Below are 22,476 nucleotides of genomic sequence, written 5' to 3' on the forward strand. Positions count from 1 at the left end.
AATTGTACCTTGAGGAAATGGGAATACCCAGACATTTCAAGGACTGTTAGACACAGAGTCTGAATTGACACTGATACCCAGAGACCAAAAGCATCATCATGACCCTGTTAGAGTGGGAGCATAGAGGCCAGTTAATAGATGACAAGGTCTGGCTCAGAGTGGGTCCATTGGGTATGTGGTCTCACCCAATGGTCATTTCCCCAGTCCCCAAACTATAATGGGATTCACGTATTTGACAATTGGTACAAACCCCTTGGGATGTTTGCCTGTGAAGTAAAAAAGCCATCATAGTGCAGAATGCCAAGTCGGGGTCTCTGAAATAGCCTCCCCTCCCCAGCCAACCATGGCACCAGAAGTCAAAATAATACTGTATCTCAAGAAGGGATGGCTGAAATTAGGGCCACTCTTAGGAGTTTAAAGGATACAGAGTTGCAGATTCCCATCATAGCTACATTTAACTCGTTATGTGGCCATGCAAAAAATAGATGGTCTCTGAAGGATGACAGCAGATTACTGTAAAGCTCAACCAATTAGTAGGTCTGATGGCAGCTGCCGTGCCAGATGTAGTGCACTTGCTAAAGTAAATTAATACAGCCTCAAGTATTTGGTGCACATCGTTGATTTAGTGAACGCATTCTTTTCTATTCCAATCATAAGAAAGGATCAGAAACAGTTGGCATTCCCACAAAACAGACAAAAGTACACATTTACAGTGTGGCCCGGGGCTATGTTAACATTCCTATCCTGTGTGATAAAAAAAAACCCGAAAGAGGTCTGCACCTTCTGGATATCCTGAAGCACATCCCATAATCTCTGACATCAATGACTTCCTGCTGATTGGGCAGGATGAGCAAATTATGCTGTAACAATACCGGGAGAATTAAAAGACTAGAAGTGCACATGTGTGGTGGTAGAGTGCAGAGGAATGTGCAGAAGAAAGCTGACTCCTTGCCTTTCGTATCAAGAAGTCAGTAGATAATGGCTGACTGAAAAACCAAGAAGTAGAAATATGAGCATGTTATTTAGATAAGTGGAGGTAAATACCAAAGAATCAGCTTAAAGTTGAAAGTAGTTGCCTTGAGGGAAATGAAGTCTTGTTGGAAGCATTTAACTCTTTAAGTCAGGCACATGTATAACTTTGAAAAAATTAAAAAACTAATATATATACGATATATATATTAATATATGTATATATTATATATATCGTATATATATTATATACATATATTAATATATATTATATATATTATATATAATATACATATTAATATATATATTATATATATTATATATTACACACACACATATTTAAGCACTGTAAGTGAATTATTTACTGATTTCATCTGCTGGGAAAGGAGTAAATAGAGCAAATAGGCTCAACAGGAATAGATTATTTGAGATTGGAATGACCGTTCTTGCAACCTCACCTTCTGGGTGCTAGTTAAAAAAAAAAAAAAAAAAAGGCTCAGTATGTGAACATTTGGCTGTAATCCAGCATCTTTAGTAACCACAAAAGGCAACCATCCTCAAAATAGCTAGTAAAACCACTATTCAGTAGTTCAATTTAAATAAATGATTCTTTCCACAAATTAAAGTCTGTTTAAAAGGTAAAATCCACTTGGCTTCAAGATTTAAAATTTTTGTTTCCCAATCTACAGCCCCAGGGTCAGGTGGAATGACTTCCCTTGCCTATTCAGGGAATGCCTTGCTCCACTTCTTTAATGTTTGGTAACAATTTAGTAGAGGAATGTCCGGTAAGGGGGTGGGTGCTGTGTGGGTAGCAGGAAGTCTCACGAGCCTATTTATATTTTACGGAAAGGGAGTCTTGTCTTTCTCATACCATTAAGATTCTCTTATCCTTTGTATATTTAACCCATCCTGAAGAGAGATCTACAGTTAAACTTCAATATTTTTTTCTACTCTGAATAAAGTTTACTTTAATAAAGTACGAAGTACTTGGAGAGGAAATAAATTCCAAGAGAGTATTATTATGAGTATTATTATAGACCCATGGCTTTTTATAGTCTTAACATGTTTTAATTAAGTATAATTCTGATTGGATTTTTGAAGCAAATAAGATTCCTGTTTTAACCCGTGGGGACTCCTTTTAAGCAGGCTTCCAGGTCTCTGAACATTTTTTTAATGTTTATTCATTTTTGAAAGAGAGAGAGAGAGCATGAGTGGGAGGGGCAGAGAGAGAGGGAGACACAGAATCCAAAGCAGTCTCCATGCTCTGAGCTGTCAGCACAGAGCCCGATGAAGGGCTCAAACTCACAAACCACAAGATCATGACCTGAGCCGTAGTCGGATGCTTAACAGACTGAGCCACCCAGGCACTCTGGTGTCTCAACATTTTGAAAGCATCCTTGCCTTCTAGCGATTCCAGGTCCATCTTTAAAAATATTTTCTTGGGGCGCCTGGATGGCGCAGTCGGTTAAGCGTCCGACTTCAGCCAGGTCACGATCTCGCGGTCTGTGAGTTCGAACCCCGCGTCGGGCTCTGGGCTGATGGCTCAGAGCCTGGAGCCTGTTTCCAATTCTGTGTCTCCCTCTCTCTCTGCCCCTCCCCCGTTCATGCTCTGTCTCTCTCTGTCCCAAAAATAAATAAACGTTGAAAAAAAAAAATTAAAAAAAAAAATATTTTCTTACTAACTTGAATGTACTATATAATATGTCGTTTTACCATATTACATGTTTAAAAACCACAATATTATTATAAACCATAATTTAAAAAATAAATATAAGTAAGTCATAAGTCAGTGTATACTACTTTGCCATTTCATTCTGGGCTTTTAAAAGGGTGCATGTATTTTTCAATCAGAGAAGAATACAGTTGGCTCTAACAGGATTGTATGATGATTATCTTTCAGCCTAACTAATTCAGATTTAGATTTTGTGTAGGTCTTGGTACGGAGCCACCCCAAAACTTGGTGGGGTAAAATAACAATTTCTTATTTCTCATGATTCTGTGGGTTGGCTACGTTCCCTTGGAGGATGCATTCAGCTGGGACGGTCACCCGGGAACTGGAATCAGTGGGGCTGACTAGGCTTCCCTCTCCGTCGGATGCTCTTCCTCAAAGAGGTGGCATGAGGCTTCTCCACACAGTCATGGTAAGCAGAGTTCCACGAGGGCAAAACCCAGTGTACAAGCATGTACCAACCCTCTGTCTGTATTACTCCCTTTGGCCAAAGGAAATCCCATGGCCAAACCCAAAGTTAAGGGTTTTCATAAAGGCATGGATATGGGGGAGGAGGGGGGTCCTGAGTCACTGGGGTCATTAATATAACAAATTACTCCAATCTTCCTGTGAATATTATCTTAAAATAGAAGTCCTATCACTCAGGGTGTTAACCTTAAAAAATAAAACTGCTAGTTATTTTACCAGCAAGAATGGTTTTGTCCAGTAATAGCAGAGAATTACAATCTAGAACAAACTAAAGCAAAATCATAGGCAAATCTAGAGAACGAAGGAATGGAACCCTTTTTTTATAGAGGAAAGGGGAAGCTGGGAGGGCTATTATAAGCAAAAAGTCCATTGGAGTAAACTGGGATTTCAAAGTATAGTAGCTTTTCATTGGCTGACTTGTGACAGTCACTCATTGGCCGGGCTGTTGCCGGGGGAGTAAGAAAAACTTTCTTCCTTCTGCTGGGATGGAGTAAAGCAGTATCCACTTGCAAGGTCCCTCTCTCTTCCTGTTGGTTCTGCAGCTGCCAAGGAGTGCCGGTGTGTAAGAGCACTCCCTTTGCTGGCCTCCCAGCTTCATTCTAAATGATATTTCCTATTATTAATTTTCATATTTCACCCTTTTGTTCAAGATCTTTCTTTGAAAGCATCACTGATCAAGAGTTAGATTCTCCATATTTAGTAGTTTTGTCCCTCAGTGCCAAGAAGAATCTTTCCTAGTTGTCATGTCCCATGTCAAAGAAAAGGAGCATAGCAGCTGAAAAACACTGAGGCGACATCTGAGTAACAAGGAAGGTTGAGGGGGAGACCTCTTAGGCACTTCCCATCTATAGTCCATATTTATTAAAACTGTAAGTGTTGGAGATCGTCTCAAAACATCAAAGCAGCATCGCCTTATTGGGTACATCATTTAAAAAACTTTTGACAGGTGACAAAATACAAAACTTAAAATAATTATATAAAACAGAAGAAGTAGAAGTAACATGAGAACTCCAAATCGTGCATGATGGTTCTACACCAGGACTCTAGGTGTGAAAGTAGCCAACTGAGATATTTATTGGCACTGATTATTATTATTTAGGGGAAAAAGGCTCTCTCATGATGGTAAACCTGTAGTCATGTATGTCTCCTAGAAACCTCTGCCTAAAGCAACCATGAACACAAAATAGTGAATACTGCAAAGGCACACTACAGAATTAACTGAGTGGATTTGGGAAGATACGGTACAGGTATAAACAGGAAGCAATAGCTGATGAACTTTTTGCAAAACAGCAAAACTGCAAGAGTGTTTTTGAAAAAGTGTCATCTCAAAAGAACCGTTTGGAACCAAATGTGTTCTCAGTGATATTGTAGAGTTGTAAATTCAGAAACCATGAATTTGGATAAGAATCCAGAGTCAGTTAATGGTTCAGATGAGAAAAGACTTTTTGTGAATTCTAAATTTTCCAAGCCTTCAGAAAAAGCAAGTGAAAATTAATTTGTCATAGGATCATGATGAGGCTATTTCCAAAAGATGGTAAGAGGTTTCTCCCTTTTGTATGAATTTGGAAAAGCAGATAAGAGAATGGTCTTTCCACAAAAGAGACAGAAGCAGCAACAATGAGAAAAAGGTATACAGGCCTGGTCCAGACATCCTGGGAAAGCTGTCCCATCAAATGTCACCTGTTTTGATTCCCGGAAATCTTTACTTTTAGGTCACCAGATGATGTGCAGGTCTAGTCAGGGCTTGTTGCTTTCTTTAGATGTGTCACATGAATCCAAGAGTCTATTTCCCCAATTTTGGTGGCATAAGGGTTGGTTAGAAGTTCCTAATGAAGGCATTTCCAGTGAGGTTGAAGAGAGTCTTTCTGGAGGTGTCTTTTGAAATCTCCATGTTGCCAAGGCATGATGTTTAAGGTTTTCATCTCCTGGGAGTGCACAGTGAAAAGATTGCTCTACCAAAGCATGGTTAGTTTTAATAGAAGAAATTGGGCCTTTACAATATTGAAGTATATCTCCTTTTATCAACTGTGGGTCAAAGGAGGCAGAGGGCAAGTGCATTGGATGCCTGTGACTGTCTCAAAGGATGAAACTTTGAGTTGCTTCTCTGCTCAGATGGATGAACTCTCACTCACAGGATGAACTCTGTGAGTTCCCAAGGGGGTGGGACTGAGATTTAAAAGGAACAATGGCAATCCTTTCGGCCAATGTATTTTGAGGGTTTCCACAAATTTTCCCAACTGAGTCTTAATAGTGCCATTAGTGTGTTCCACTAACCCTGAGGATTGGTGATGGTATGCACAATAAAAGCATTGTAAAACTGGCCAAACAGCACAGGCTTGTTGAAGCACCTGACTGGTAAAAGGGGTTCCCCGATTGCTATGAAGTTCAAGAGGGGTTCTCCAGGCAGAGGTAATCTTTTCTTCTAAGGTTTTATTTGTAAGTAACCTCTACACCCAATGTGGGGCACAAATTTACAACCCCAGGATCAAGAGTTGCAGGCTCTACCAACTGAGCTAGCCAGGCATCCCAGGGGTAATCTTTTCTAACAGAGTTTTAGCAACAAAGGAAGCGTGGCCTATCTACAAGAGAAAGCTTTGGTCCAGAGAGAAAGCATACAAATTATAACTAAAACATATTTATGTCCATGAGATGGGGAAGCTCTATGAAATCCATTTGTACGAACAGGTTTCTTTGGATTCTGCTTTGGACAGGTTGAACAGCTGAGTATTTCCCCACCAATATTGATTTATAAATGCTATTATTTTGTCAGTAGACGAATGGTTTAATGCATGTTCAGTGCTAGTGGGACTGTTAGAATTTCTGGTAGGGGCTGGATTCTTATTTGGTCCAAACCAGACTTACTAGTTTTCCAATATTGTCTTTCCCTCTCTGGGGCTAATTGTTGGATATCTCTTATTGTCAATTTCTCCAAATTATCATTCCTTTGGACCATAACATAGGTTTGCTTACTGGTTTCATTTGACCTCCAGGGAGATGAGTCTGGAATGCCTAGGAACCTTAGGGATAGCCAGAGAAGTCAGCAAAAGTATGGCATCTAATAAATTCTGGACACAGGAAACATTTTTAATTTTATCCCCATCGGAGGTAAGGAAACCTTGTTGTTTCCATAACATTCTAAAGTCATGAGCTTCCCCAAAGGCATACTGACTATTGGTGTGAATGTTTGCGGGTTTCCCCTTGGTTAAGGTACAAGCTCGAGTCAGGGCATGTAACAGCTTGTTGGGCTGAAATAGCCAAAGGTAAAGGTGCTACCACAATGACTTCAAAAGGAGTAGCAATAGCATACCTAGCACAATACTTGCCATTTTCATCCCTTAAATAAGAGCCATCAATAAGTCATGAAAAATCTGCATTGGTTAGAGGAGTTTCCTGTAAATTGCCACAGAGAGTCAAAGGTAATCTCTCAGCATAAGCAGTAACTGAGGGGCTTCATTTGGATCCAAACATTGTCCTTGTTTCAAGATCAGATGCAGTTAAGTACCGAATCTGAGTTTAAGACTGCCAAAAGTTTTCTGTCTTCCCGTGAAGAGGTTTGAGAAGGAGAGCAGAGAAGCAAATCATCTGTGTATTGTAACAAAGTGGAGACTGCAGAAAACTTTCTGTCATCCAAACCAATTTTTAGGGTTTGTGAAAAATAAAGATTCTGCAAGATCCTGGGGCATGACTGTCCAGATGTATTTCCATTCTTCCCAAATGAAAGCAAAAAGATATTGGCTACCCTTATCAGCTGGAATACTAAAAAAAATGCACTGTATGGATGAATTACAGTGAAAAATTTGCTTTCAGTGGGAATGGATGTCAAGAGCGTATGGGGGTCAGGAATAACCGGGGGCCAAGAATAACAGGAGTAACAGGGTTATTTGTTGCTCAGAGGTCCTGGACGAACCTGAAGCCTCAGACATTGGGTTTTCTCACAGATAAAAGTGTGATATTATAGGGACTAGTGTAGAGGATAATGAAGCCCTGAGCCTTGTAATCTTTTATTATGGGCTTGATGTCTTGAAGAGCTTCTTTATTTATAGGGTATTCTGGGGGGGAGCTTTTGAGGAATTGATGTGAATCTTGATGGGAGGTGCACTGTGGATTCTGCCAATACCAATTCAGGATTTTGCCCGTAAAGAGGATGGTAGCTAATCTAATAGGAACAAATAACCAGTGTCCCCAGACTCAGCTGTACAGTGTTGTTGGAGATGAAACAAATAAAAAATGTTGAAGGGAATAGGTTAGAGACAGGGATCTGTCGAAGTTTATTAGAGACCCCTGCTATTTGAACTGTTTTTGTATTCTGAGACAGGCGCTGCTTTATAGCAGTGGGGCTGAGCACCAAGTCTGTAGCTCTGGTGTCAATACTGAGAGATTCATTCCCAAACTGGAGAGTGGATTCTGCAAGCTGATTAAGAGAAATTCCCATCCCCCCCACTGGGAATTGGGAGGACATTGGAAAGGCTGGCTGGAGGGCTGAAGGTACCTGGAGCTCTTAAACTGGCAGCAATCTTCGTGTGCCTGAGGGACTCAGTCAGTTAAGCATCCAACTCTTGATCTCGGTTCAGGTCATCATCTCACAGTCCGTGAGTTTGAGCCCTGCACTGGGCTCTGTGCTGACAGCGTGGAGCCTGCTGCTTGGGATTCTGTCTCTTTCTTCTCTCTCTCTGCCACTACCCTTGCTTGTTCTCTCTCTCTCTCTCTCTCTCTCTCTCTCTCTCTCAAAATAAATAAATAAATAAACTTAAAAAATAAAATAAATAAATTGGTAGCAATGTTTTTTCCCCAACACCCTGGCTCTTTGCAATAATAGCAGAAACTAGGAGGTTTGGGAGCCTTCATTTGCCAGAGTTAAAATTAAGCATTTTAGTGGTCTTTCTCTTAGGTGACTGATTTATCTAGGATATGAGTGAGCCAGTTTATCAAGTTAACTAAATCTGAAATGGGTATAGGTTCCGATTCCATCTTGGTCCTTTTAACTAAAGGAGAAAGATCCTGGTTCAGCCTATTTATAAGCCAAAAGTTAAATGCTACCCAAGTGGATTCAACATCTAAAGGAAGACCAGATTCTTTAAAAACAATTTAGAGTCTTTTGTAATAGCTTTGAACAGGCCCATCAGGCTTTTGTGTGCAATCCTGAAATGTGTTCCAATCAGCAGGCTTAGGAAAAGCTATTATAATTGCTCTGTGGAGATTTCCAGCGAGTATTCTAGCCATCTTGCCAAAAGTTAGGGGTTTGTTTCTCTAAATTCGCTTCAGGATGTTCCCATTGGGTTAGTTCCATCCGATGTTTGGCCTGGTCCTCACCAACAAGCATGTGGGCTAATTGATAGAAATCTGAGAAACCAAGTTGGTGAGTCTGAATAACTGTTAAATTCTTCAGCAAACCTATGGGGGGCCCTCTGTCACTTTAGGAAACCCTTTAACTGTGGTTTGCGATCCAGCCCTAGTCTGGGGGAGATAAAATTTAAGAGTATATTTAGATCCTCAGAAGAGTTAACTTTAAAGAGGCAATTTTTAATAGGTTCAGGAGAGGAGAAAGCAGAGAGAGATTCAGAGGAAAAGAGAAATTTGGCAGAGAGAAAGAGGAAAATGGTGCTGGAGGCAGGGCTTGAGCACAAGGTGGCTGCCATATGTCTGTAGATGAAGATAAGGGAGGGGAAAGGAGGTCTCAGAAGCTATTTTGATTTCTTTCAATTGTTTGTTTGCCTCAGTTAATTTAGAAATAGTATTTTGTTAAGAGGCAAACTTAGAATCCTGAAAAAGTTTGGAAGCTTCAGGTTACCAATTACAATAGGCATCCCATTCAGTTATCTGTTTCTTGCCTGTTTCTTGCATAGTTTTCTAATTCATTTTTTGAATAAAACAAGTCTGGGGAGATTGAAAATTCCCCATAATGGATGTTGGTGTCCCAAATTACTTTTGGTAAAGTTAGTCCATTTAGTTATACATGTGCATGAGGTGGACCATGGTTTTTAGACATAAAACTGGCCAGAGTCCCAGTAAAGGAAAGTGAGGCACCCTCAAAGCATTCTGATGGCTGGGGTTCCATTTCTTGAAGGTTTTTCTCTAAAGCAAAGATAAAAATTCCTAAACAGCAGTTTTAACAGGAACAGCCTGGTTCCAGAAGGAATCAGACCAAAGGTCAGCACAGTTCCAATAGGAACAGCCCAGTGCAGAAAAGGAGTTGGATCAAAGGCCAATACAGTTCTAACTGGCACAGTGCCAACAGAAACAGTCTGATTCTCAAAAGGAGTCAGACTGAAGGTCAAATTAGTACTCCCAGAAAAACAAGGCCTTAACAGAGATCCTGACTAAAGCCTAGAGGACTTGAACACAGAGCAAAGCTGAAAATCCAGGAGAAAACTCACCCTCAAACTCCAGGGTCAGTGAGAAAGCAGTGAGCTCAGTTGGTTCTGTGGGTACTGGTACCTGTTTGCTCACCTGCTTTGGGGCTGTTGGGGGCCTCTCTGGATTGCACTTCATATCACCAGGTAATGTTAACCTGAAAAAACAAAATTGCCAGTTATTTTACCAGCAAAAATAAGTTCATGTGGGAATAGCAGAGAATTGCAATGTGGGATAAGGAAGCTAAGGCAAAACCATAGGCAAGCAGGGAGAACAAGAAAAGACTGCTCTTTTATAGAGGAGAGTGGGAACCTGGGAGGGCTGTTACACACAAAGTCCATTGGATTAAACTGGGAGTTCAAAGTATAGGGGCTTTTCATTGGATGAGTTGTGACAGTTTCTCATTGGCTGGGCTGTTGCAGGGGGAGGAGGAAAAACTTTCTTCTTCAGTTGAGATACGGTAAAGTAGCATCCAAGCGCAAGGTCTTTGGGTCTGCAATTGACAAGGAGTGCTAGGGTGTGAGAGCTCTCCTTGCTGGCCTCCAGATTCCATTCTAAATGAGTTTCCTTGTATTAATTTTCACAAGGGAAAGATCAGACAGATGACCTAATTTTGATATAGAATTTTATATGAGATTTGGTATAAGTATCCCTTTAACTATAGGGTTTTTAAAATATGCAAATATATATTTCCTAGTAATATTTTTAATCTTTTATTGCAGGCAGTTAATGTTGAACATTTATTTTTATGCTTATTTTAAAAAAATTTTTTCTCCAAGTTTTTATTTCAATTCCAGTTAGTTAAAGTCAGTATAGCATTAATTTCAGATGTAGAATTTAGTGATTCATCACTTACATACAACACCCAGTGCTCATGACAACCAGTGCCCTCCTGAATACCAATCACCCATTTAAATGCCACCCGCCCCTCTCTGGTAACCATCAGTTTGTTGTCTACAGTTAAAAGTTTGTTTTCTGGTTTGCCTCTCTCTCTCTTTTTCCCCTCCATGTTCATCTGCTTTGTTTCTTAAATTCCACATATGAGTAAAATCATATGGCGTTTGTCTTTCTCTGACTGGCTTATTTCACTTAGCATAATACTCTCTATCTCCATCCACTTCATTGTAAATGGCAAGATTTCATTATTTTGATGGCTGAGTAATATTCTAGTGTGTGTGTGTGTGTGTGTGTGTGTGTGTGTGTGTGTACACATACATACCATTTCTTTATCCATTCATCAGTCAATGGGCATTTGGACTTTTTCTGTAATTTGGCTATTGATGATAGTGCTATTTAAACATCTGGGTGCATATATCCCTTCAAATCTGTATTTTTGTGTCCTTTAGGTAAATACCTAGTAGTACAACTGTTGCAATGGTAAGGTGGTTCTATTTTTAGCTTTTTGAGGAAACTCCATACTATTTTCCAGACTGGCTGCATCAGTTTGCATTCCCACCAACTGTGTAAGAAAGAGGATCCTCCTTTCTGTGCATCCTCTCAAACACCTGTTGTTTCTTGTGTTGTTAATTTTAGCATTCCAACAGGTGTGGAGTGATATCTCATTGTAGTGTATCTCATTTGTATTTCCCTGATTATGAGTAATGTTGAGCATCTTTTCATGTGTCCATTAACCATCTCTATGTCTTCACTGGAAAAATGTCTATTCATGTCTTCTGCCCATTTATTTATTTAAAAAAAGTATTTTAATGCTTATTTATTTATTTTTAAAAGTCTATTTGTTTTTGAGAGACAGGGAGAGATAGAGCACGAGTAGGGGAAAGGTCAGAAAGAGAGGGAGACACAGAGTCCGAAGCAGGCTTCAGGCTCTGAGCTGTCAGCACAGAGCCCGATGTGGGGCTCGAACTCATGGATCATGAGATCATGACCTGAGCCGAAGTCAGATGCCCAACCGACTGAGCCACCCAGGTGCCCCAATGTTTACTTATTTTTGAGAGAGAGTGAGAGAGACAGTGTGAGCAGGGGAGCGGCAGAGAGAGAGGGAGACACAGAATCCCAAGCAGGCTCCAGGCTCTGAGCTGTCAGGACAGAGCCCGATACAGGTCTCCAACCCATGAACCATGAGATCATGACCTTTGCTTAAGCTGGACGCTTATCCCACTGAGCCACCCAGGTGTGTCTTCTCCATTTTTAAACTGGATTATCTGTTTTTTGGGTGTTGAATTTGATAAATTCTTTATAGATTTTGGATACTAACCCTTTATCAGATATGTCATTTGCAAATATCTTCTCCCATTCTGTAGGTTGCCTTTTAGTTTTGTTGTTTCTTTCACTGTACAGAAACTTTTTATTTTGATGAAGTCCCAACAGTTTATTTTTGCTTTTGTTTCCCTTGCCTGAAGAGACATATCTAGAAAGAAGGTGCTACTGCTGATGTCAAAGAGGTAACTGCCTGTGATCTACACCTCTAGGATTTTAATGGTTTTCTGTCTCACATTTAGGTCTTTCATCTATTTTGATTTTATATTACAAAGCTATAGTGATCAAGACCGTATGGTATTGGCACAAAAACAGACACATAGATCAATGGAACAGAACAGAAAATCTAGATAACAAACCCACAACTATATGGTCAACTAGTCTTAGACAAAGCAGGAAAGACTATCCAATGGAAAAAAGAGTCTCTTCAACAAATGATGTTGGGAAACCTGGACAGCAACATGCAAAAGAATGAAACTGGACCACTTCCTTACACTATTTTTTTTTATGTTTAAAAAGTCTTTAAATAAATATAGCTACTTCTTCTACATTCCAATTAAGAATTTTTAAAGGCAATTTAATATTAACATACAATAAAATTAATATTGTCATTAAGAATCATCATAAACATCACAGTTTAGAAACTACCCATTAAGATTAAAGAAAATACTTTGTACAGGTTTGCATTTTATATTTTCATATGTAATTATAAGAACTAATATAAATGAGAGTGGGTGTGTGAATGATATTATATCTCAACTGTAATATGTTTACTTTACATTTATACTTGTTTAAGTATCATCACAAATATTTTAGTTACTTTAACTTTAGAGAAAAATTCTGAATCTTTGCAAGGAATAAAATAAACTATGTTGGTGTTTCCAATTTTTTATTTTTTTAAGATTTTTTTAATGTTTATTATTTTTTGAGAGAGAGAGAGAGAGAGAGAGAGAGAGAGAGAGAGCAGGCAGAGAGGGAGACACAGAATCTGAAGTAGGTTCCAGGCTCTGAGATGTCAGCACAGGGCCCAACTTAGGTCTCAAACTCACGAACTGTGAGATCATGACCTGAATGAAAGTCGGATGTGTAATTGACTGAGCCACCCAGGTGCCCCTAAGATTTTATTTTTAGTTTTTGGTGTTTTGTTTTGTTTTTTTTTTGAGAGAGAGAGAAAGAGAGGTGCAAGTGGTGGTGGGGAGGGGCAGAGGGAGAGAGAGAATCCCAAGCAGGCTCCATGCTTAATGCAGAGCCTGATGCATGGCTCAATCCCATGACCCTGGGATCATGACCCAAGCTGAAATCAAGAGTTGGACACTCAACTGACTGAGCCATCCAAGCACCCTAATATTTTTTTTAAAAATGTAATGTAATCTCTACTCTCAACATGGGGCTCAAACTCATAACCCTTAATTTGGCCAACATTTCAACAATTGCTAGGGAGAGGATGGAAAAGATAAGAACTGACAACATCTGCATAATCAAAATTTCCCTTATCTCTGGAGGCAAGACAGACACAATTCTATATTGTAAAACTCCCATAAAAGGGATAGTTTTGACATTTTTCCACTTCAGTCTTTTAAGGAAGCTTGAGATAACCTGATATAAGAACCACAAGCACTGTCACCAAGCAGCTATATTTATTAGAAATCCCTCATGTTCCTTGTTCAGACCTTTTAAACAGACATAGTACAAGTTTAGTTAACACAAATTTAGCTAGCATTTGCTTGAAGAAGCAGGATTCCACAGAAGGAAAAACTATGTATCTGGTAGAGCAAGACAAATTTCACGAATTTTCAAAAAATTACCCATCATAGATTTATACCTGCTACATAGTAACTTTTGTTACTGTCCCACACTTCTTCCTTTTCACCCATTTAGCCTGCTTTCCAGATATTTTTTATTCATTATGAACTATTTGAGAGACATGGAATACACAAGACACGAATATAACTTGTGGCACAATAATAAAATGAGCACCTGTGAAACCACAAACCAACTGAAAAGCTGGGTGTCAGTAGATCTGAAGGTTCCCCATTGGGCCCCTTCCCCATTCCATCCTCCAGCCTTTCTCCCTAGGTAACCACTACTTTGCATTCATTCTCCTCTTATCTTTATAATTCTATCAAATATACATGTGCATTGGGATAACTTATCCCATCATATTTGGTATCAAAGTTTATATAAGTAGTAACATTCTATAGCTTGATTTTTATTTTTCATGTTGGAGGGCTTCAGCTATGTTATTGGATATAGCTGTAGTTGACTCATTTTTTTTTTGAGGTTGTGTACTACTCTATTGTGTGACTATGTCACAGTTTATTTATCCATTCTCCTATCAGCGAACATTTGAATGATTTCCAATTTTTTTTCCCTTTAATAGGTACCCATGTATATCTTGTAGTAGACACATGCACCTGTTCATGGTACATGTCAACTTTGCTAGATAATGCCAAACTGTCTTCCAAAGTGTTTATACTAGTGTACTCCTACACAATGTACAAGAATTCCTGGTTCTTTTCATCCTCGCTTGACACATCCAACACTTGAGACTGTCAAAATTTTTAACTTTAATTTAAAACCAGAAGATATAAAACAGTAACTCATTGGGCACTTGGCTGGCTGAGTGGGTAGAGTGTGTGGCTCTTGACCTTGGGGTTGTGAGTTCAAGTTCCACACTGGATATAGAGATGGCTTAAACAAATAAATTTAAAAAAGAAAAAAAAACCAGTAACTCACTGTGGCTTAAATTTGTATTTTCCTGATAACTAATGAAGCTGAAGAGCTTTTTATGTGCTAGTTTGCCATTTGTATATTTTCTTTTTAAATTTTTTCATGTGTATTTATTTATTTTGAGAGAGAGAGAGCGCACAAGGGAGGGGCAGAGAGAGGGAGGGAGAGAGAGAATCCCAAGCAGGATCCATGCTGTCAGTACAGATCCCAACCTGGGGCTTGATCTCATGAATTGTGAGATCATGACCTGAACTGAGGTCAGAAGTCGGATGCTAAACTGACTGAGCCACCCAGGTGTTCCTGTATATTTTCTTTAACAATGTTTCTGTTCAAGTCTTGTGACTATTTTTTTTAATTGGGTTATTTTCTTCTTATTGTTGTAAGACTTCTTATATTCCAGATACAAGTTTTCATCAGATATATTTTGCAAATGTTTGCTTTATGTAGCTTCGCTTTTTAGTTTTTTAACAATGTCTTCTGAAAAACAAAAATTTTTAATTTTGATGAATTCCAATTTATCATTCTTTTTACTTTATGGTTCATACTTTTATTGTTGTATCTAAGAAATTGTTGCCTAACCTAAGGTCAAAAAGACTTTCTCCTATGTTTTCTTCTGGAAATTTTATAATTTCAGCACTTATATTTAGTTCTATTTTCTTTTTTTTTTAATTTTATTTTTAATTTTTTTTTAAATTTACATCCAAATTAGTTAGCATATGGTGCAACAACGATTTCAGGAGTAGATTCCTTAATGCCCCTTACCCAGTTAACCTATCCCCCCTCCACAACCCCTCCAGTAACCCTCAGTTTGTTCTCCATATTTATGAGTCTCTGTTTTGTCCCGCTCCCTGTTTTTATATTCTTTTTGTTTCCCTTCCCTTATGTTCATCTGTTTTGTCTCTTAAAGTCCTCATATGAGTGAAGTCATATGATTTTTGTCTTTCTCTGACTAATTTCACTTAGCATAATACCCTCCAGTTCCATCCATGTAGTTGCAAATGGCAAGATTTCATTCTTTTTGATTGCTGAGTAATACTCTATTGTGTGTGTGTGTATGTGTGTGTGTGTGTGTCTATATATATATATATATATATATACATACTACATTTTCTTTACCCATTCGTCCATCGATGGACATTTGGGCTCTTTCCATACTTTGGATATTGTTGATAGTGCTGCTATAAACATGGGGGTGCATGTGTCCCTTTGAAACAGCACACCTGTATCCTATGGATAAATGCCTAGTAGTGCAATTGCTGGGTCGTAGGGTAGTTCTATTTTTAGTTTTTTGAGGGACCTCCATACTGTTTTCCAGGGTGGCTGCACCAGCTTGCATTCCCATATTTAGTTCTATTTTCTACTTGAAGTTAACTTTTGGATGTGGTGTGAAATAACAGTTGAGATTATCCAATTTTGTGTATAGATATTCTGGCACCATTTTTTGAAAAGACCATATTTTCTCCTTTGAATTACCCTGGTACCTTGGTTAAAAATCAATTAATTATATACATGTGGCTTTATTTCTTAACTATATATTTTTTTTTGCTTCTGAACTCTTAATAAATTCTATTAATTTATATGTCTGAAGATTTTTGCAAATGATATATCTGATAAAGAGTTAGTATCCAAAATATATTGAAAAACTATACAATTCAACACCAAAAAAAAAAAAAACCCACAAAATAATCCAATTTAAAAATGGGCAAAATACCTGAATAGACATTTTTTCAAAGACATACAAATGGCCAAGAGATATATGAAAATATGTTCAACATTATTCATCATCAGGGAGATGCAAATCAAAACCACAATGATATGTCACCTTACACTTGTCAGAATGGCTAGTATCAAAAAGACAAGAAATAACAAGTATTAGCCAGGATGTAGAGAAAAAGGAGCGCTTGTGCATTGTTGGTAGGAATGTAAACTGGTGCAGCCACTGTGGGAAACAGGATAGAGGTTCATCAAAAAGTTAAAATTAGAAATACCGTATGATCCAATAATTCCAGTGCTGGGTATTTACCCAAAGAAAATGAAAACACTGTTTTGAAAATAGTGCACGCCTATGTTTATTGCAGCATTATTTACACTAGCCAAGATAATGGAAGCAACTAAAGTGTCCATCAAAAGATGAATGGATAAAGAAGATGTGGTGTATATATACAAGAGGAGGGGGGCTGGGAGGATGGGCAAAATGGGTGAAGGGGAGTGGGAGATACAGGCTTCCAGTTATGGAATAAAAAATGGAAACGAAAGAGAACTCCATAGGGAATATAGTCAATAGTATTATAATAGTATTTTATGGTGACAGATGGTAGTTCCACCTGTGATGAGCATAATATAACCTATAGAGCTGTTGAATCACTATGTTGTACACCTGAAACTAATAGAACATTGTGTGTCAATGTTCAATTAAAAAATATATATATACATCTATCCTTACACAAATACCACACAATCTTGATTATCGTAGCTTTATAGTGAATCTTAAAATCAAGTAGTGTCAGTCCTCTGACTTTGTTCTTCTTCAAAATTATTTGAACTATTCTAGAATTGCTTTGCATTTCCATGTAAATTTGGAATCAAGTGATTGATTTATAAAAACAAAAAAAACACTTATGAGATTTACTTTTTCACTCTTTTTATGTTTTGTTTTAATAAATAGATGTTCCCAATTTTAATATGGTCAAATTTATCAGTCTTAATCTTTGTGGTTTATCTTTATGGTTAGCTTTTTTTTTTCTTTTCCTTTTATTTTCAATCTAGTCTTTCCTATCCTGAGGTTAAAAATATTTTTTCCAATATTTTCTTCAAAAAGTTTAAACGTTTTTTCATTTGGCTTTTAAATAAAGATTTTTTGTGTGTGATCTAAAGTATGAACCCAATTTTATTTTATTTTTTCCATATGGATAAAAAGTTATCCCAGCCCATTTATTAAATAGTCCATCCTTACCCCAGAGATCTGTAGAAACCTCTGTCATATGTCTGTTTACAAATATGAGTCTGTTTACACATTTTCCGGATTAATTACCTGTATAATCACTATAGTTTTGAAATAAGTCTTGATATCTGATAGAACAAGTATGTCCTATTTTGCTTCAAGAATGTTTTATCTAATTTTAGCTTTTACCCTTCCATGTAAACTTAAGAATCAGATTGTAAAGTTCCGTAAAAACCCAAAGTAGTGTATGTAGGTTCTATTTTTCTCTCTTCTTGAAGCTGGCCTGTCCCTGTGACCTATTTTGCTTGATAGAATGTAGTAGAAGTGATACTTTATAATTTTTAAGACTGATCTCGAAGAGATCTACAGATTCTTTCTTTGTTGTGTGGGACACTCTCAGCACCAAGCCACCCTTAAAGTTAGCCCACCAAGCTATGTGAATGATGTGTAGCAAGGCAGTGTAGAGTTCTAGTCTTCCAGTCAGCCCTGCCAAGTCATCAGACATGGGAGGGCACCAGCACCATCTGACATGCAACTTCATGAACCAATGTGGAGCAAAAGAACTATCCACCCAAGTTTTGGTCACATTCTTGACCTTCAGAATGTGAACAAATAAAATGGTTGTAGTTTTAAGGCATTGTGTTTGGGGGACACCTGGGTGGTGCAGTCCATCGGGCATCTGACTTCGGCTCAGGTCATGATCTCATGGTTCATGAGTTCAAGCCTCGTGTCGGGCTCTGTGCTGACAGCTCAGAGCCTGAAGCCTGCTTCCGATTCTGTGTCTCCCTCTCTCTGTGCCCCTCCCCCACTCACACCCTGTCTCTCTCTCTCTCTCTCTCTCTCTCTCTCAAAAATAAAGATTAAAAAAAAAGGCATTGTGTTTGGGAGTAGTTTTTATACAGCAGGTAAAGGCCTAAAGAGTAGTAATGTAGCCAAATATTTGGCAATACTCTCATATGTAGTATATGAAAGATAGATATACTTAATAAACTTGCCTTAACTTTACCTTCTATGTCTCTTAATTTCTTCATATTTTTCATATGCATTTGACCACCATTTCTGCATAATTTCTTCAGTCCTATCTTCCATTTAACCAGTGATCTCTTTAGGTACATCTAGTTTGCTATTTATCTTAGCACTATCTACCCTAGCACTGAGTTTTTCATTTCCTTTGTAACGTTTTCCATTTCCTAAAGTTACATATATATGTGTGTGTGTGTGTTTTATACATACATATGTATATATATATATACAATGTTATATATATAAAAATATATATATATAAATATATATATATATATATATATAAATGTTTTCATCTGTCTGCATATTTGGGTTTTTTTCCCTCTTTACTCATGTCTTAAACTTTATCTTTCATTTACTTAAACATAAAATATTGTTATTTAAAAAAAACATTTTTTTTTAGTTTATTCATTTTTGAGAGAGAGAGACAGAGTATGAGCAGGGGAGGGGCAGAGAGAGAGAGGTAGACACAGAATCCAAAGCAGGCTCCAGGCTTAAAGCTGTCAGCACAGAGGCCGACGCGGGGCTCGAACTCGCAAACCACAAGATCATGACTTGAGCTGAAGTCGGATGCTCAACCAACTGAGCCACCCAGGTGCCCCCATAAAATGCTGTTATTTAAAATTTTTCTATCCAGTAATTCCAGTATCTGAAATCTTTTCCAGTCTGGTTCTATTGATTTTTTTTCCTTTTTTGATTGACGCTTGCTCATGGTGGCTTTTTCTTTGTGTCAGATTTTTTGTTTTTTGTCTTTTTAGATTGTAAGCCCACATTTGTCATAACTAGAGCTGCAGGAATATTCTGAGGTATGGGTGGAGGGTTCTTATGGTAGGTAGAATAACGATCTCTCAAAGATGCTGATGTCCTATTGCCTGAAACCTATGAATATATTGTCTTACATGGAAAAAAAAAACTTTGCAGACATGATTAAGGTTAAGGACCTTGAAATGAAAAAATTATTCTGGATTGTCCAGTGGACATCATTACATGAGTCCTTATATTGTTTTAAGCCACTGTAATTTGTTACAGCAGCCGTAGAAAACTAATCCGACTTTTTTCCCAAGGAGGATTTCTTCAATTACGCCCAGAGGGACTCCAGACCTGGATCCATATTAAATAATTATTTGGGAGAAGGAGAGGCTTTCAGTTTTTAAGACCTTCAGAATAAATGTAAATTCAGGCCCAAATCATGTGAGAGTCAATTACTAAAATTCTCTTCAGAGACTTTCTGTTTTAAACCTTTTCTCCAAACCCAAACCAAAACCAATTTTCTTTATTCTCAACATTTCTGGAGAAGACTCCCCCCACCCAGCTTCCTTCAACAGTGTTTCCTGTGTCCCAGCTTTACCTAGAGTGGTTTCTACCATCTCCCTGCCTGGGTGGGCCCAAGTCTTTATTCCCAGGTTCCTCTGTGCAGTGACATTGCTACCCTTGGTTCCTGTGCCTTAAGATGCCCGATGACTTCATCATTCATTTCCCTCACTGATTTCATCTTTCCTTTCCCTACTCTCCTTCCAGGCTTTAAATTCCCATTTCATTCCTGATTCTTCTGGTTTCCCTTTCCTTCTTGCAACTCATCTAATCATGTAAAAGAGGGAGACAGAGAGTGTGTATATTTGTATTTTGTTGAGTAATTTTGGATGATATCCAGCAGAAAAATTTCAGGATCTCTAGACCTCCATATTGCCAAAATGGTCACATATATCTTCTGAATGCATTCCTTTCTCTCCATCTCCATGGACTTAGTTCAGACCGCACTCTCTAATTGCACACCTTCTTGCCAAGTTTCTCCTATTTAGTTTCCTTCCCACTTTGATCCATCCTCTCCATGCCATTAGAGTTGCCTTTTTAACACATCTGTGCACAGTAATGTCCTAATTCCCACACATAGTGTGCAAGCACCACCCCTGACCATGAAGTGAGTTTCCCCCTATTTCTCTAGTTTCATACCCCATCACTTCCCTATTCCCACCCTACACTCCATATATAGCGAGATATTGACAGTTTCCTCAGTGGGCTATGCGTGTTCACAAATCTGTCTTTTCTGTACTAATTCCCTTGCTCAGATTCCCTTCTTTGGCTTCTTTTTTCCAATCCCGTCTCCACCTGTTGTTAACCTTGAACACTTCTTAACTTCCACATCCAGTTCAATCTTCTCCTTGGTGAACCATTCTTTGTCTTTTCTCTCCCTTGGACACAATTTGCTCAGCCTTGACTGATTGCTATGTTGCAGGCCCTGTGCTGGCCCAGGGGTTACAAAATAAATAAATAAGACCAAGTTTCACCCTCAATGGACTCATAGTCCAGTGGAAGGACTCACTGAGTTGTGGGGTTAATCATGCCATCTTTCTGTTACCAATGTAAACTGTAGTTACTCCTATTATAACACTTTACACTGGGTCTTGAGTTCTTTGTATGCCTAGGTATCTGGGTCTCTTGATGTTTACATTTCCATTCCAGATTACCAAATTGTATTCTGTTTTTATACAAAGGCAGGGGTGTGAATAACTTGTTTAAATATCTTGCTACCTAAGCCCCTTGCTAGCTGTGAGCTCTTTTAGAAAATGAATTCTGTCTGATTTATCTTTGTACACAGGGTAGGCACTTTATAAGTGAATGGACAAATGGATTAGTTCCTTTGTTTTTTAAGATTTTATTTTAAAGTAATCTCTACACCCAACATGGGGCTTGAATTTACAACTTTGAGATCAAGAGTCATGTGCACCACCAACTGAGCCAGCCAGGCACCCAGAATTAGTTCCTCCTCTTCTGACATTCTGTAAATCAACTGTCACTTCTGCAGAATCTCATGCAGAACTAACTGTCCCCTCCTCTCTTTTCTGGTTTTATTTCCTATAGATTTCCATTTTAGCATTTAACATTTGATATTTTAAAACATTTTTTTAACTTTTTAATTTATTTTTGAGAGACAGAGAGAGACAGGGCATGAATGGGGGAGGAGCAGAGAGAGAGGGAGACATAGAAACCAAAGCAGGCTCAAGGCTCCAGGCTGTCAGCACAGAGCTCGACACAGGGCTGGAACCCATGAACTGAGAGATCATGACCTGAGCTGAAGTCGGACACTCAACCAACTGAGCCACCCAGGCACCCCAATAATATTTTTATATTGTTGCTCTCTATTGAGATAATTTTTCAAAACTCTGTATCCCCTTGTGTCAAGTGCCTGGCATAAAGAAAGTGACCGATGAAGGAAGAATTGAAATTTCTTGGTTTAGCTCAAAAATGTAAGCCCATCAAGCTAGTCTTAGAAATGCCAATTACTGAAATCACTCAAAGTTAAAGCAACTTAATTTAAATTTTAAAACTTAAAACCTCTTAAGTAGTTAAAAGATAAAATTTTCTAGTTAAAACTTTCTAGGAGGGGGGATATTTGGCCATTTAACGAATTAACTAGTTGAAAGTAAAAGAGAACTTTTCAAGTTTTAATTTTTTTAGCTAGCTAACTGAAATAAGTACCATCTAAGTTTCTTCCATCTGAAGGATCTCTGGGACAAGTAATGTCTTTAAACCAAATCAAGACATTAGGACTATCTGAGAATGCCTTTAAGTTTCTCAGCAGTAGGTGGCGCTCTCTTCATAGTGTTGACTGGTCGCAAACCTGCTGGTTTTCCAAAAGACTTGGGGATGGAAAAGGATGGTCTCCTGCATTCATTACATATGCTGAGGGAAGAATATGTAATTGTTATGAGAATTAAAGAGTAAGTATTGTATTAAAGAATAAGTATTGTTAATATTTTGTCCAATTTCTCTTGGTTAGTACTCCGGACACTTTAGCAAGTTTCTTTGCCTGAGTGGCTTAATCAGAAGGTAAGAATGGTAATTTAGCAGGATGTCAGGTCACATTTACTTTTTAAAAAGTTATTTAGGGGCACCTGGGGAGCTCAGTAGATTGGGTGTCTGATTCTTGATTTTGGCTCAGGTCAGGATCCCAGGGACATGGGATCAAGCCCATGGTAGGCTCCACGTTGAGTGTGTAACCTGCTTGAGAGTCTCTCTGTCTCCCTCTGCCCCTCTCCCCTGCTCATGT

Source organism: Prionailurus viverrinus, chromosome C1 (assembly GCF_022837055.1).
Source record: "Prionailurus viverrinus isolate Anna chromosome C1, UM_Priviv_1.0, whole genome shotgun sequence".
Lineage (NCBI taxonomy): Eukaryota > Metazoa > Chordata > Mammalia > Carnivora > Felidae > Prionailurus > Prionailurus viverrinus.